Source organism: Arachis hypogaea, chromosome 12 (genome assembly GCF_003086295.3).
Source record: "Arachis hypogaea cultivar Tifrunner chromosome 12, arahy.Tifrunner.gnm2.J5K5, whole genome shotgun sequence".
Classification (NCBI taxonomy): Eukaryota; Viridiplantae; Streptophyta; class Magnoliopsida; order Fabales; family Fabaceae; genus Arachis; species Arachis hypogaea.
In genome coordinates, this window is record NC_092047.1 from 69,488,926 (window position 1) to 69,501,661 (window position 12,736).

At 39.5% G+C, this 12,736-nt stretch overlaps 1 non-coding gene across 1 annotated transcript; it reads left to right on the forward strand.

The window, feature by feature from the left end:
• The first annotated feature begins 11,543 nt into the window (after positions 1–11,543).
• On the forward strand, positions 11,544–11,651 carry LOC112731540 (small nucleolar RNA R71). Its single transcript, XR_003167314.1, has one exon. It is a non-coding gene; the product is annotated as a small nucleolar RNA R71 (small nucleolar RNA).
• The last annotated feature ends 1,085 nt before the right edge of the window (positions 11,652–12,736 follow it).

Here is a 12,736-nt window from a genome sequence, read left to right on the forward strand (position 1 = left end):
TTGACTTTCCTAACTATTGATGCTCAAAGTCTTGGACTTTGCTTTTTATTTTCTTTTTCTTTTTGCTGTTTGTTTTGCTTCAAGGATTAATTTCTTACTCAATTTAGAGAATCCATAATACTTCTCTAAGTTTCTGTACCTTAAGAACCAACATTCTTAACTTTATTATCAATTATGCACTATTCAATTCATACATTCAGAACCAGAGATAATACCACCACATCAAAGTAACCGAATAACTCATAATATATAACTCAATTCTCATACATTTTACTACTTTTCTTTTTCTTTTGATTTTTCAAGCTCAATGAGCAATACATGAGACATTTTTCAAAATAGACATAAATACTAAATTAAACAACTAAGCTAGAAAATAGTAAAATACTACTAATAATCATACAAAGGCTTTTAAATAGATAAAAGAAAACATGAAAATAATACTAAAAAAATAGAAAGTAAATAAAGCAGCAGATAATGAAACTCAACCATATCAGTCCTAGTGGCTGCTCCCTCCTGGGAATCCTTCTCCAACGCCTCAGATCCTTTTGGTCTCACCTCTGGCTCTGTTATTCCTCTACTAGCTGATGGAGGAGGGTGGAGTGATCCTGATGCTCTATCCTCAGTTGATCAACAGAAGATTTCAGGTCCCCAATAGATTTAGTCATCTGATCCCAATAGTCACGAGGAGGGAAAACTGGCTCCTGAGGTGGTACTTGCCCAAGCTCCTTGGCATACTCCATACCCCTCCTAGTAATCGGTCTGTCAACATCAATAGGGGTATCTGCATCAATACGGACTTGAGTTCCCTCACACAGGAAAAAATGAGGTGAGAGAAGGCCAATCTAGCAGAGGTGGAGGCCTTCCCCACTATGTTGTACAGCTCTTGAGGGATCACATGCTGTACCTCCACCTCATTGCCGAGTATGATGCAGTGAATCATCATAGCTCGGTCAACGGTAACCTCAGACCGGTTACTCATAGGGATGATAGAGCGCTAAATGAACTCCAACCATCCTCGAGCAATCGACTTCAGATCATGCCTTCCCAGCTGGTACAGTTGACTTCTAGCATCCCTCCTCCACTGTGCTCTAGGGAGGCATATATTTGTGAGGACCTAGTCCAGTCTCTGATCAGTGTTGACCCTCTGAGTGTAAGATTGAGGGTCATCTCTGGATGGTGGCAACGGTAGTACATCTCTCACCCTCTCTAGACCGAACGCTAGGATCCTTCCTCGGACCATAGTGCTCCAGTTCTTTGGGTCGGGGTTGACGCCTTTGATATGCTTGTAATTCACCCAAGCATTGGCGTAGAATTTTCTGACCATCAGTAAACCCACCTTAGTCACGGGGACGCATAGAACTTGCCAACTCCTCCTCAGAATCTGTTCCCAGATCTCCGGATACTCATCCAGCTGCAGATCAATGCGGACCTTTGGGATCTCTTTCTCTTTGCTCACAATCTCATTAAAGTGATCCTCGTAGGTCTTGGAGAAAAACTGGCTAAAGTTGAATGGGCCGGTTGTAGGAGCCTTTTCTTTTCTCTTCCTTGAAGAGGATTCTCCAGTTTTTGGTCCAATGTGAAAGATGATAGAAATGCAAAAATGGAGTATCCCAACACCAAACTTAAAACTATTGCTCATTCCTGAGCAAAGAGAAAAAGACAAGAAAGAGAGAAAAGAAATGGGAAAGAAGTAAACAGATGAAGGGTAATGAAAGAGCAAAAGGAAGTAATATAGATAGAAAGGGGATGGGTGATAAACCACTATTTTATGGTTTATCTTGTGCTAAATTGAGTGGTTTTTATTAGTTTTTCGCACATTTATTCATACAAACTGCATGGTTTTACAAATCCTTCCTAATTTTGTTCCATGATTGAAAACTTGCTTCCTAACTCTTTAAATTATCTATTTTTAATTTCCGTTTTATACCATTCAATACCGTGATCTGTGTGTTAAGTTTTTTTAGGCTATATAGGGCAGGAATGGCTTAGAGAATGGAGAGGAAGCTTGCAAAAGTAGAAGGAACACAAGAAACTAAGGAGCTGAGTAGCGAGGATCGACGTGCACGCATGTCTGATGCATGCGCGTGCATTGGCGCATCATACAGCGATGCGTACGCGTGACTGATACGTACGCGTGACAAGCGCAGAAGACCAACAACACGCACGCGTGGGCGACGCGTACGCATGACGTGCGTCACGTGCTGCAATTACAGAAGACGCTGGGAGCAATTTCTGGGCTATTTTGGACCCAATTTTTGGCCCAAAAACACAGACTAGAGCCAGGGGGCAAGGAGAGACTCAAAACACACTCACTTTCACTTAGTTTTAGTTTTTAGTTTGGAATTTTAGAGAAAAAATACTTCTTCTCCTAGGGTTCTTAGATTTTATTTTTATGCTTTTGGATTGGATATTGAGAGAGCTACTACTACCTTTGATTGGAGTCTTCAGTGTGATAGTTTGCCTTTTCTATTACTCTACTCTTCTGTTTTCCATTTAATTTGCTCGTTGTCATATATTGATATTATTAACTTTGAATATTATTAATGCCATGAACCATTTCTACATTTAATTTCATTACTTGTTTGATTGCCTTCAATTAATTACCAGCTCCAATTTTGCTTTTATTAATTTATTTTTATTCACCATGTCTCCTATTTATTCTTATTCCATGTTGTTGAAAAATGGCATTCATGTTATGATTTAAAGCTCTCAACTTGGCTTGTTGATTAATTGGAACCCCTTGAATTAAAATACTCAGGTATTAATTTGTAATTGGGGATTACTGGCTAACTCATTTTTCACTAACTCTAATCCTTCCTTAGGACATGATTAGGACTTGTGAATCAGAGTTAGTGTTACCCACTTAACCTTCCTTTGTAACTGCATGAGGATAACTTAGTGGAAGCAACCTTTTATTATTATACTTGGAAAAGTCAACAAGGATAGAAACTCCAATTAATCTTCTCCTAGCCAAGGCCTTTTATTTCAAATACTTAACCCTTCTTGCTATCATTCGTCGCTTGATTTGTAGTTATTTATTTTTCCATCCTCAAATTCAAAGGTTTCTTAGAAAATTCCTAATCAATAATTTGCACCGCTGTGTCAACTCTTTAGGAAACGACTTGGGAATTCTACTCCCAGTTATTTAATTTTACCTGTGACACAAAACTAAATTGATAGTGGAAATTTCATCGGTTAAGACTGTACTGACAATGCTGCTTTTATTAATATTTCTTAACCGGCATTTTTCCACCTGTCAATTTTTTGCACCATTGCCAGGGAGTTGCAACAGTGTGTTAAATTATTGGTTGGTATAAATATTTTTATATTTACATAATTGCATTTTTATTTTATTTTTGTTAGTGTGTTTTTGAGTATTAGTAGTTTTATAGTTGAATTTTCTTAATATATTTTATTACCATGAGCTCTATGTTTCTTTCATTGAATGACGCGTTCACTACCGGATCTGAGCTTAGCCGTGTTTGATCCCAAAATAAAAAAAACTATTTCATGTATTAGGTGATCTCAGCGTCGGTTAGCTTCTGAGGCTGGTGAAGGGGTTTCTACTAATTCACCAGTCTTATCTGAGGGTGAATCTGAAGCGTTATTTGAGGAAGAAACTAGCTCATCTTCTACTGATTCTATTAATTTAAGTGCAGGTACTATGGCGAAGCCTAGAAGGATTACTCTCCAGGAAGCAGGAGCTCCAGATTTTACACTGCAATCATATCAAGCGCGTCATCCGAATTTAGCTGCGGATTTTGAACTGAATACCGCTTTAATCAATCTGCTGCCTAAGTTTCATGGCTTACCTGCTCAAGAGCCTATCAAGCACCTTAGGGATTTTTAGACAGCCTGCTCAACTACTAGGCGGCATGGTGTGGATGAGGTTACCATTTGGTTATATACCTTCCCATCTTCTCTTGAGGGAAAGGCAAGGGAGTGGTTCTACACTCAACCTGAAGCAGTTGTTACTAATTAGGATCTGCTCAGAAGGAAATTCCTGGACAAGTTCTTTCCAGTAGAGGTTACAGATAGATTGCGGAAGGAAATTTCCTGCATTATCCAAGGCGAATCAGAAACTCTTTACGAGTATTGGGAAAGCTTCAGGAATCTCCTCCACTCATGTCCCCATCATAAGATTGACCAGTTGGTGTTGATTAGCTATTTCTGCCAAGGCATGAAGCCTCAAGACAAGACTATCTTAGATGCTGCAAGTAATGGCTCTCTGACGAAGTAAAAGACGGCGATAGAAGCGTGGTAACTGATCACCGATATAGCTGAGTCCACCCGAAATGCAAGGCAAAAGAACAATCATCCCAAGGCTATTGCAGAAGTTTCCTCTAGTAGTGAGACAGCTACTCTCACCAAGACTCTGGGAGAGATGACCAATATACTGAAGCAGCTCCAGCTTAATCAACAACAACCTCAGCCTCCTCCACAACAACATTGTCCACAACTCCAAGAAGACAACACCTTGGCGGCTACCAATAATTATTATAACTGTCCGAATCAAGGGTATTATAAACAAGGCGGTAATTATAATCAAGGTGGGAACTACAATCAAGGTTGGTAAGATAACTCCAACCAAGGATGGAGAGACAATTCCAACCAAGGCTGGAGAGACAATCCCAACCAAGGATGGAGGGACAACTACAACCAAGGAGGCAGAGACAATGGTGGAAATCAAAGGTGGAACAACAACTACCAGCAGAACCAATATCGACAGAACCCTCCATACCAACAGCAGAACCAAGGCCAAAGTTACCGGACACCTCACCAAAGGCAAGCTCAAGAGCCTCAAAACAACCAACCACAAGCCCCTTAAATCACCTACCCTCCTTCTTCCTCCAATGATGAGATGCTTCGCTCTATTGTGCAAGGACAAAAAGACCTTCAAAATTCACTTACGTCTAGCATCACCGGTCTTACTGACGTTAGGATTTTTGCTGGTAAAAATTTTTATAAAAATAGTCGCGTTGTAGATATAGTTTCTAAATCGACAGAAATCCCTTCGTACAAATGTTTTGGTTGTCACAAGTAACAAACCCCTTTAAAATTGATAACCGAAGTATTTAAACCTCGGGTCGTCTTCTCAAGGAATTGCAGGGAGGTATGTTCTTACTATTGGTTATGAAGATTGTAAATTGGAGATTTTAAAAGTAAGGAACAAGTAATTTGAATGACAAGTAAAATAAATAAATAACTGTAAAACACACTTTTGGCAAGGTATGAGAAATTGAAAGTCCTATCCTAATTATCCTTATCAATGGTGATGAGAATTGAGTCTTACTCCCACTTAGTTAGCCTTTACTAAAGCAAGGGAAGATCAAGTGGATTAATTAGTCTGATCTTCAGGTTCTAGTCAATTCCTAAGAAAGGACTGGAATTATTGAAGTTCAATTCAATTAGCAAAGATAACAATTATCGATCACGTTGAGTTTGATAACTCCTGAGTTACTGATTTCTTAACCAAAACCAAAAGGGGAAAAGTAAATCTACTCGAATAAAAATATCTTCAGGTTGGAATTAACAGTAACATAAATAAAAGAAAGCAATCATAAACTGAAATACCTCAAATAACATTAATTAAGAGAATTATCTGTAACATAGAAAAGTTCATAAATTAAATTGAGAAGATAATAAAAAGGAAAGTTGAACCTGATAAAAAGGGACAATCATGAAAGCAAGAAAAATCCTAAATCCTAATCCTAAGAGAGAGAGAGGAGAGAACTGATATGCGAAATTGTTACTCAGGTTGTGAATTATTGTTCGAAATTGATTCCCTGGCGATGGCACCAAAAACGGATGCACAGAACCATGGTCTAAACATATCTTCACAACTTCGCATAACTAACCAGCAAGTGCACTGGGTCGTCCAAGTAATACCTTACGTGAGTAAGGGTCAAATCCCACGGAGATTGTTGGTATGAAGCAAGCTATGGTCACCTTGTAAATCTCAGTCAGGCGGATATAAAATAGTTATGTAGTTTTCGAAATTTAGTAATAAAAGAAGGATATAAATACTTATGTAAATCATTGGTGAGAATTTCAGATAAGCGTATGGAGATGCATTCGTTCCTCTGGACCTCCGCTTTCCTGCTGTCTTCATCCAATTAGTCTTACTCCTTTCTATGGCTGGCTTTATGTAAGGATGTCACCGGTGCCAATGGCTACTTTCAATCCTCTCGGAAAAATGGTCCAAATGCTCTGTCACAGCACGGCTAATCGTTTGGAGGCATCACCCTTGTCGTTGGTTGCATCCTATTCCTCTCTGTAAAAATGGTCTGATGCGCTGTCACTGCATGGCTAATCATCTTGGAGGTTCTCAATCATGCTGGAATAGAATTTACTATCCTTTTGCATCTGTCACTACGCCCAGCACTCGCGAGTTTGGAGTTCGTCACAGTCATTCAATCCCAGAGTCCTACTCGGAATACCACGGACAAGGTTTAGACTTTTCGGACTCTCATGAATGCCGCCATCAATCTAGCTTATACCACGAAAATTCTGATTAAGAGATCTAAGAGATACTCATTCAATCTAATGTAGAACGGAAGTGGTTGTCAGGCACGCGTTCATAGGGAATGATGATGATTGTCACGTTCATCACATTCAGGTTGAAGTGCGAATGAATATCTTAGAAGCGAAATAAGATGAATTTAATAGAAAACAGTAGTACTTTGCATTAATCTTTGAGGAACAGCAAAGCTCCACACCTTAATCTATGGAGTGTAGAAACTCTACCGTTGAAAATACATAAGTGATAATGGAGTTCATTGGTCTCGGCCCCAGAGGGGAACCGGAGTAACCAAAGCTTACGAATACAATGATAAAAAGTTCTATTTATAATAAACTAGTCACTAGAGTTTACAGAAGTAAGTAATTGATGCATAAATCTACTTCCAGGGCCCACTTGGTGTGTGCTTGGGCTGAGCTTGAAGTCTACACGTGGAGAGGTCATTCTTGGAGTTGAACGCCAGCTTTTGTGCCATTTTGGGCATTGAACTCCACTTTGCAACTTGTTTCTGGCGCTGGACGCCAGAATTGGGCAGAGAGCTGGCGTTGAACGCCAGTTTGCGTCATCTAAACTTGGACAAAGTGTGGACTATTATATATTTCTGGAAAGCCCTGGAGGTCTACTTTCCAACGCAATTAGAAGCGCGCCATTTTGAGTTCTGTAGCTCCAGAAAATCCATTTTGAGTGCAGGGAGGTCAGAATCCAACAGCATCAGCAGTCCTTCTTCAACCTCTGAATCTGATTTTTGCTCAAGTCCCTCAATTTTAGCCAAAAAATACCTGAAATCACAGAAAAACACACAAACTCATAGTAAGGTCCAGAAATGTGAATTTAACATAAAAACTAATGAAAACATCCCTAAAAGTAACTAGATTCTACTAAAAACATACTAAAAACAATGCCAAAAAGCGTATAAATTATCCGCTCATCACAACACCAAACTTAAATTGTTGCTTGTCCCCAAGCAACTGATAATCAAATAGGATAAAAAGAAGAGAATATACTATAAATTCCAAACTACCAATGAAACATAGCTCCAATCAGATGAGCGGGACTTTTAGCTTTTTGCCTCTTGAATAGTTTTGGCATCTCACTCTATCCATTGAGGTTCAGAATGATTGGCATCTATAGGAACTCAGAGTTCAGATAGTGTTATTGATTCTCCTAGTTCAGTATGATGATTCTTGAACACAACTATTTTATGAGTCCTGGCCGTGGCCCTAAGCACTTTGTTTTCCAGTATTACCACCGGATACATAAATGCCACAGACACATAATTGGGTGAACCTTTTCAGATTGTGACTCAGCTTTGCTAAAGTCCCCAATTAGAGGTGTCCAGGGTTCTTAAGCACACTCTTTTTTTGCTTTGGACCTTGACTTTAACCGCTCAGTCTCAAGTTTTCACTTGACACCTTCACGCCACAAGCACATGGTTAGGGACAGCTTGGTTTAGCCACTTAGGCCAGGATTTTATTCCTTTAGGCCCTCCTATCCACTGATGCTCAAAGCCTTGGGATCCTTTTTATTTGCCCTTGCCTTTTGGTTTTAAGGGTTATTGGCATTTTGCTCTTGCCTCTTGGTTTTAAGAGCTTTTGGCTTTTTCTGCTTGCTTTTTCTTTTTCTTTCTATTTTTTTCGCCTATTTTTTTCTGCAAGCTTTGTTCTTTGCTGCTTTTTCTTGCTTCAAGAATCATTTTTATGATTTTTCAGATTATCAAATAACATGTCTCCTTGTCATCATTCTTTCGAGAGCCAACATATTTAACATTCATGAACAACAACTTCAAAAGACATATGCACTGTTCAAGCATTCATTCAGAAAACAAGAAGCATTGTCACCACATCAATATAATTAAACTAAGTTCAAGGATAAATTCGAAACTCATGTACTTCTTGTTCTTTTGAATTAAAATATTTTTTCATTTAAGAGAGGTGATGGATTCATAGGACATTCATAACTTTAAGACAAAGTTACTAACTACTAATGATCGTGTAATGAAGACACAAACATAGATAAGCACTTGACATAGAGAAAACGAAAATCAGAGAAAGTAAGAACAAGGAATGAGTCCACCTTAGTGATGGTGGCGTTTCCTTCTTGAGGAACCAATGATGTCCTTGAGCTCTTCTATGTCTCTTCCTTGTCTTTATTGCTCCTCCCTCATTGCTTTTTGATCTTCTCTTATTTCATGAAGGATGATGGAGTGCTCTTGATGTTCCACCCTTAGTTGTCCCATGTTGGAACTTAATTCTCCTAGGGAGTTGTTGATTTGCTCCCAAAAATTCTGTGGAGGAAACTGTATCCCCTGAGGTATCTCAGGGATTTCTTGATGATGAGCTTCTTCATGTGCCTGTTGAGATCCATGAATGTGCTCTCTTGTTTGCTCCATCCTTTTCTTAGTGATGGGCTTGTGAGATGGATCTTTCCATCTCCCATGGCTCAGAGGTGGAAGCAATTGTCTTCCCTTTTCTCTTTCTTGAGGTTTCTCTGGCCTTAGGTGCCATTAATGGTTATGGAAAAATAAAAAAAGCTATGCTTTTACCACACCAAACTTAGAATGTTGCTCGCCCTCGAGCAAAAGAAGAAAGAATAGAAGAAGAAGAAGAAGAAGATGTGGAGGAGATGGAGGGATGTGTATATTCGGCCATATGGGTGGGATTGGGTGGGAGAGAGATGTTGAATTTTGAAGGTAGGTGGGTGTATGGATGTGAGTGGTAAATGGAAAACAGAAGGGATGATCATGAATGGAAAGAGAGATGATGAGGTAGGTGGGGATCCTGTGGGGTCCACAGATCCTGAGATGATCCTGTGGGGTCTACAGATCCTGAGGTGTTCAAGGATTTACAACCTTGCACCAAATTAGGCATGTAAAATGCCCTTGCACACAACTCTGGCCATTCAGCGCCAGGTTGGTGCCCATTTTGGGCGTTCAACGCCCATTTGTTGCCCATTTCTGGCGTTGAACGCCAGAACCATGCTTGTTCTGGGCGTTCAGCGCCAGCTCCTCTCCAGGGTGCAATTCTGGCGTTCAGCGCCCAGATGATGCCCATTTTGGGCATTTAGCGCCCAGATACTACCCATTTTGGGCGTTCAGCGCCAGAACCATGCTCTGTTCTGGCGTTGAACGCCAGGCAGGTGCTTCCTCCAGGGTGTGATTTTTCTTCTGCTGTTTTTGATTCCGTTTTCAATTTTTATATTTATTTTGTGACTCCAGATGATCATGAACCTATAAAGACATATAACTAAGAAAAATATGATTAGATAGATAAAAATTGGGTTGCCTCCCAACAAGCGCTTCTTTAATGTCAATAGCTTGACAGTGGGCTCTCATGGAGCCTCACAGATGTGCAGAGCTTTGTTGAGACCTCCCAACACCAAACTTAGAGTTTGGATATGGGGGTTTGACACCAAACTTAGAGTTTGGTTGTGGCCTCCCAACACCAAACTTAGAGTTTGATTGTGGGGGCTTAGGTTGACTCTGCTTTGAGAGAAGCTTTTTATGCTTCCTCTCCATGGATGCAGAGAGAGATCCTTGAGTTATAAACACAAGGTTGTCCTCATTCAACTGAAGGATCAATTTTCCTCTGTCCACATCAATCACAGCTCTTGCTGTGGCTAGGAAAGGTCTTCCTAGGATGATGGATTCATCCTCATCCTTCCCAGTATCTAGGACTATGAAATCAGCAGGGATGTAAAGGCCTTCAACCTTTACTAACACGTCCTCTACTTGTCCATAAGCCTATTTTCTTGAATTTTCTGCCATCTCTAATGAGATTTTAGCAGCTTGCACCCAATAGATTCCCAGTTTCTCTATTACAGAGAGAGGCATGAGGTTTATCCCTGAACCAAGGTCACACAGAGCCTTAAAGATCATGGTGCCTATGGTACAAGGTATTAAGAACTTTCCAGGATCCTGTTTCTTCTGAGGCAATGTCAGTTGATCCAGATCACTTAGTTCATTGGTGAACAAGGGAGATTCATCTTCCCAGGTATCAATGCCAAATAATTTAGCATTCAGCTTCATGATTGCACCAAGGAACTTGGCAGCTTGCTCTTCAGTAACATCCTCATTCTCTTCAGAAGAGGAGTACTCTTCAGAGCTCATGAATGGCATAAGGAGGTTCAATGGAATCTCTATGATCTCTAATTAAGCCTCAGAGTTCTTTGGTTCCTCAGAAGGAAGCTCCTTATTGATCACTGGACATCCCAGGAGGTCTTCCTCCTTGGGATTCATGTCCTTCTCCTCTCTTGTGGGTTCGGCCATGGTAATTAATTCAATGGCCTTGCACTCTCCTTTTGGATTCTCTTCTGTATTGCTTAGGAGAGTACTAGGAGGGATTTCAGTGATCCTTTTACTCAGCTGGTCCACTTGTGCTTCCAAATTTCTAATGGAAGACCTTGTTTCATTCATGAAACTCACAGTGGCCTTAGATAGATCAGAGACTAAATTTGCTAAGCTAGATGGATTCTGCTCAGAATTCTCTGTCTGTTGCTGAGTGTATGATGGAAAAGGCTTGCTATTGCTAAACCTGTTTCTTCCACCATTATTAGAGCCTTGTTAAGGCTTTTGATCCTTCCATGAGAGATTTGGGTGATTTCTCCATGATGGATTGTAGGTGTTTCCATATGGTTCACCCATGTATTTTAACTCTGCTATTGTAGGGTTCTCAGGATCATAAGCTTCTTCCTCAGAAGATGCCTCTTGAGTACTGTTGGATGCAGCTTGCATTCCATTCAGACTCTGAGAAATCATATTGACTTGCTGAGTCAATATTTTATTCTGAGCCAATATGGCATTCAGAGTATCAATTTCAAGAACTCCCTTCTTCATAGGCGTCCCATTACTCACAGGATTCCTCTCAGAAGTGTATATAAACTGGTTATTAGCAACCATGTCAATGAGTTCTTGAGCTTCTGCAGATGTTTTCTTTAGGTGAATGGATCCACCTGCAGAAGTATCCAATGACATCTTTGATAGCTCAGATAAACCATCATAGAATATATCCAGGCTGGTCCATTCTGAAAGCATGTTAGAAGGACACTTTTTGGTCAGCTGCTTGTATCTTTCCCAAGCTTCATAGAGGGATTCACCTTCTTTCTGTCTGAAGGTTTGAACGTCCACTCTAAGCTTGCTCAGCTTTTGAGGAGGAAAGAACTTGGCTAAGAAAGTCGTGACCAGCTTGTCCCAAGAGTTCAGGCTATCTCTGAGTTGAGAATCCAACCACACTCTAACTCTGTCTCTTACAGCAAAAGGGAAAAGCATGAGCCTGTAGACTTCAGGATCTAATCCATTAGTCTTAACAGTATCACATATCTGCAAGAATTCAGTTAAGAACTGAAAAGGATCTTCAGATGGAAGTCCATGAAACTTGCAGTTCTGCTGCATCAGAGAAACTAGCTGAGGTTTCAGCTCAAAGTTGTTTGCTCCAATGGTAGGGATGGAGATGCTTCTTCCATGTAAATTGGAATTAGGTGCAGTAAAGTCACCAAGCATTCTCCTTGCATTATTGTTGTTGGGTTCGGCTGCCATCTCCTTTACTTGTTCGAAATTTTCAATAAGGTTGTCTCTGGATTGTTGTAATTTAGCTTCTCTTAGTTTTCTCTTCAGAGTCCTTTCAGGTTCTGGATCAGCTTCAACAAGAATGCCTTTTTCTTTGTCCCTGCTCATAAGAAAGAGAAGAGAAAAAGAAAAGAAGAGGAATCCTCTATGTCACAGTAAAGAGGTTCCTTATTGTTAGTAGAAGAAGAGAAGAAGAAAAAATTCGAACACAGATAGAAGAGGGGGTTCGAATTTGGTGAGTGATGTGAGGAAGAGATGTTAGTAGATGAATAAATAAATAGAATAAGATGAGAGAGGGAGAGGATTTTCGAAAATAATTTTTGAAAAAGAGTTAGTGATTTTCGAAAATAGTTTTTTTGAAAAAAAGTTAATTTTTCGAAAATTTAAAATAAAAAAATTAAAATAATTAGTTAATTAAAAAGAAATTTTGAAAAAGAGGGAAGATATTTTCAAAAATTAGAGAGAGAGAGTTAGTTAGGTGGTTTTGAAAAAGGTAAGAAACAAACAAAAAGTTAGTTAGTTAGTTGAAACAATTTTAAAAATCAATTTTGAAAAGATAAGAAGATAAGAAGTTAGAAAAGATATTTTAAAATCAAATTTTTCAAAAAGATAAGATAAAAAGATATTTTTGAAAAGATATGATTGAAATTAGTTTT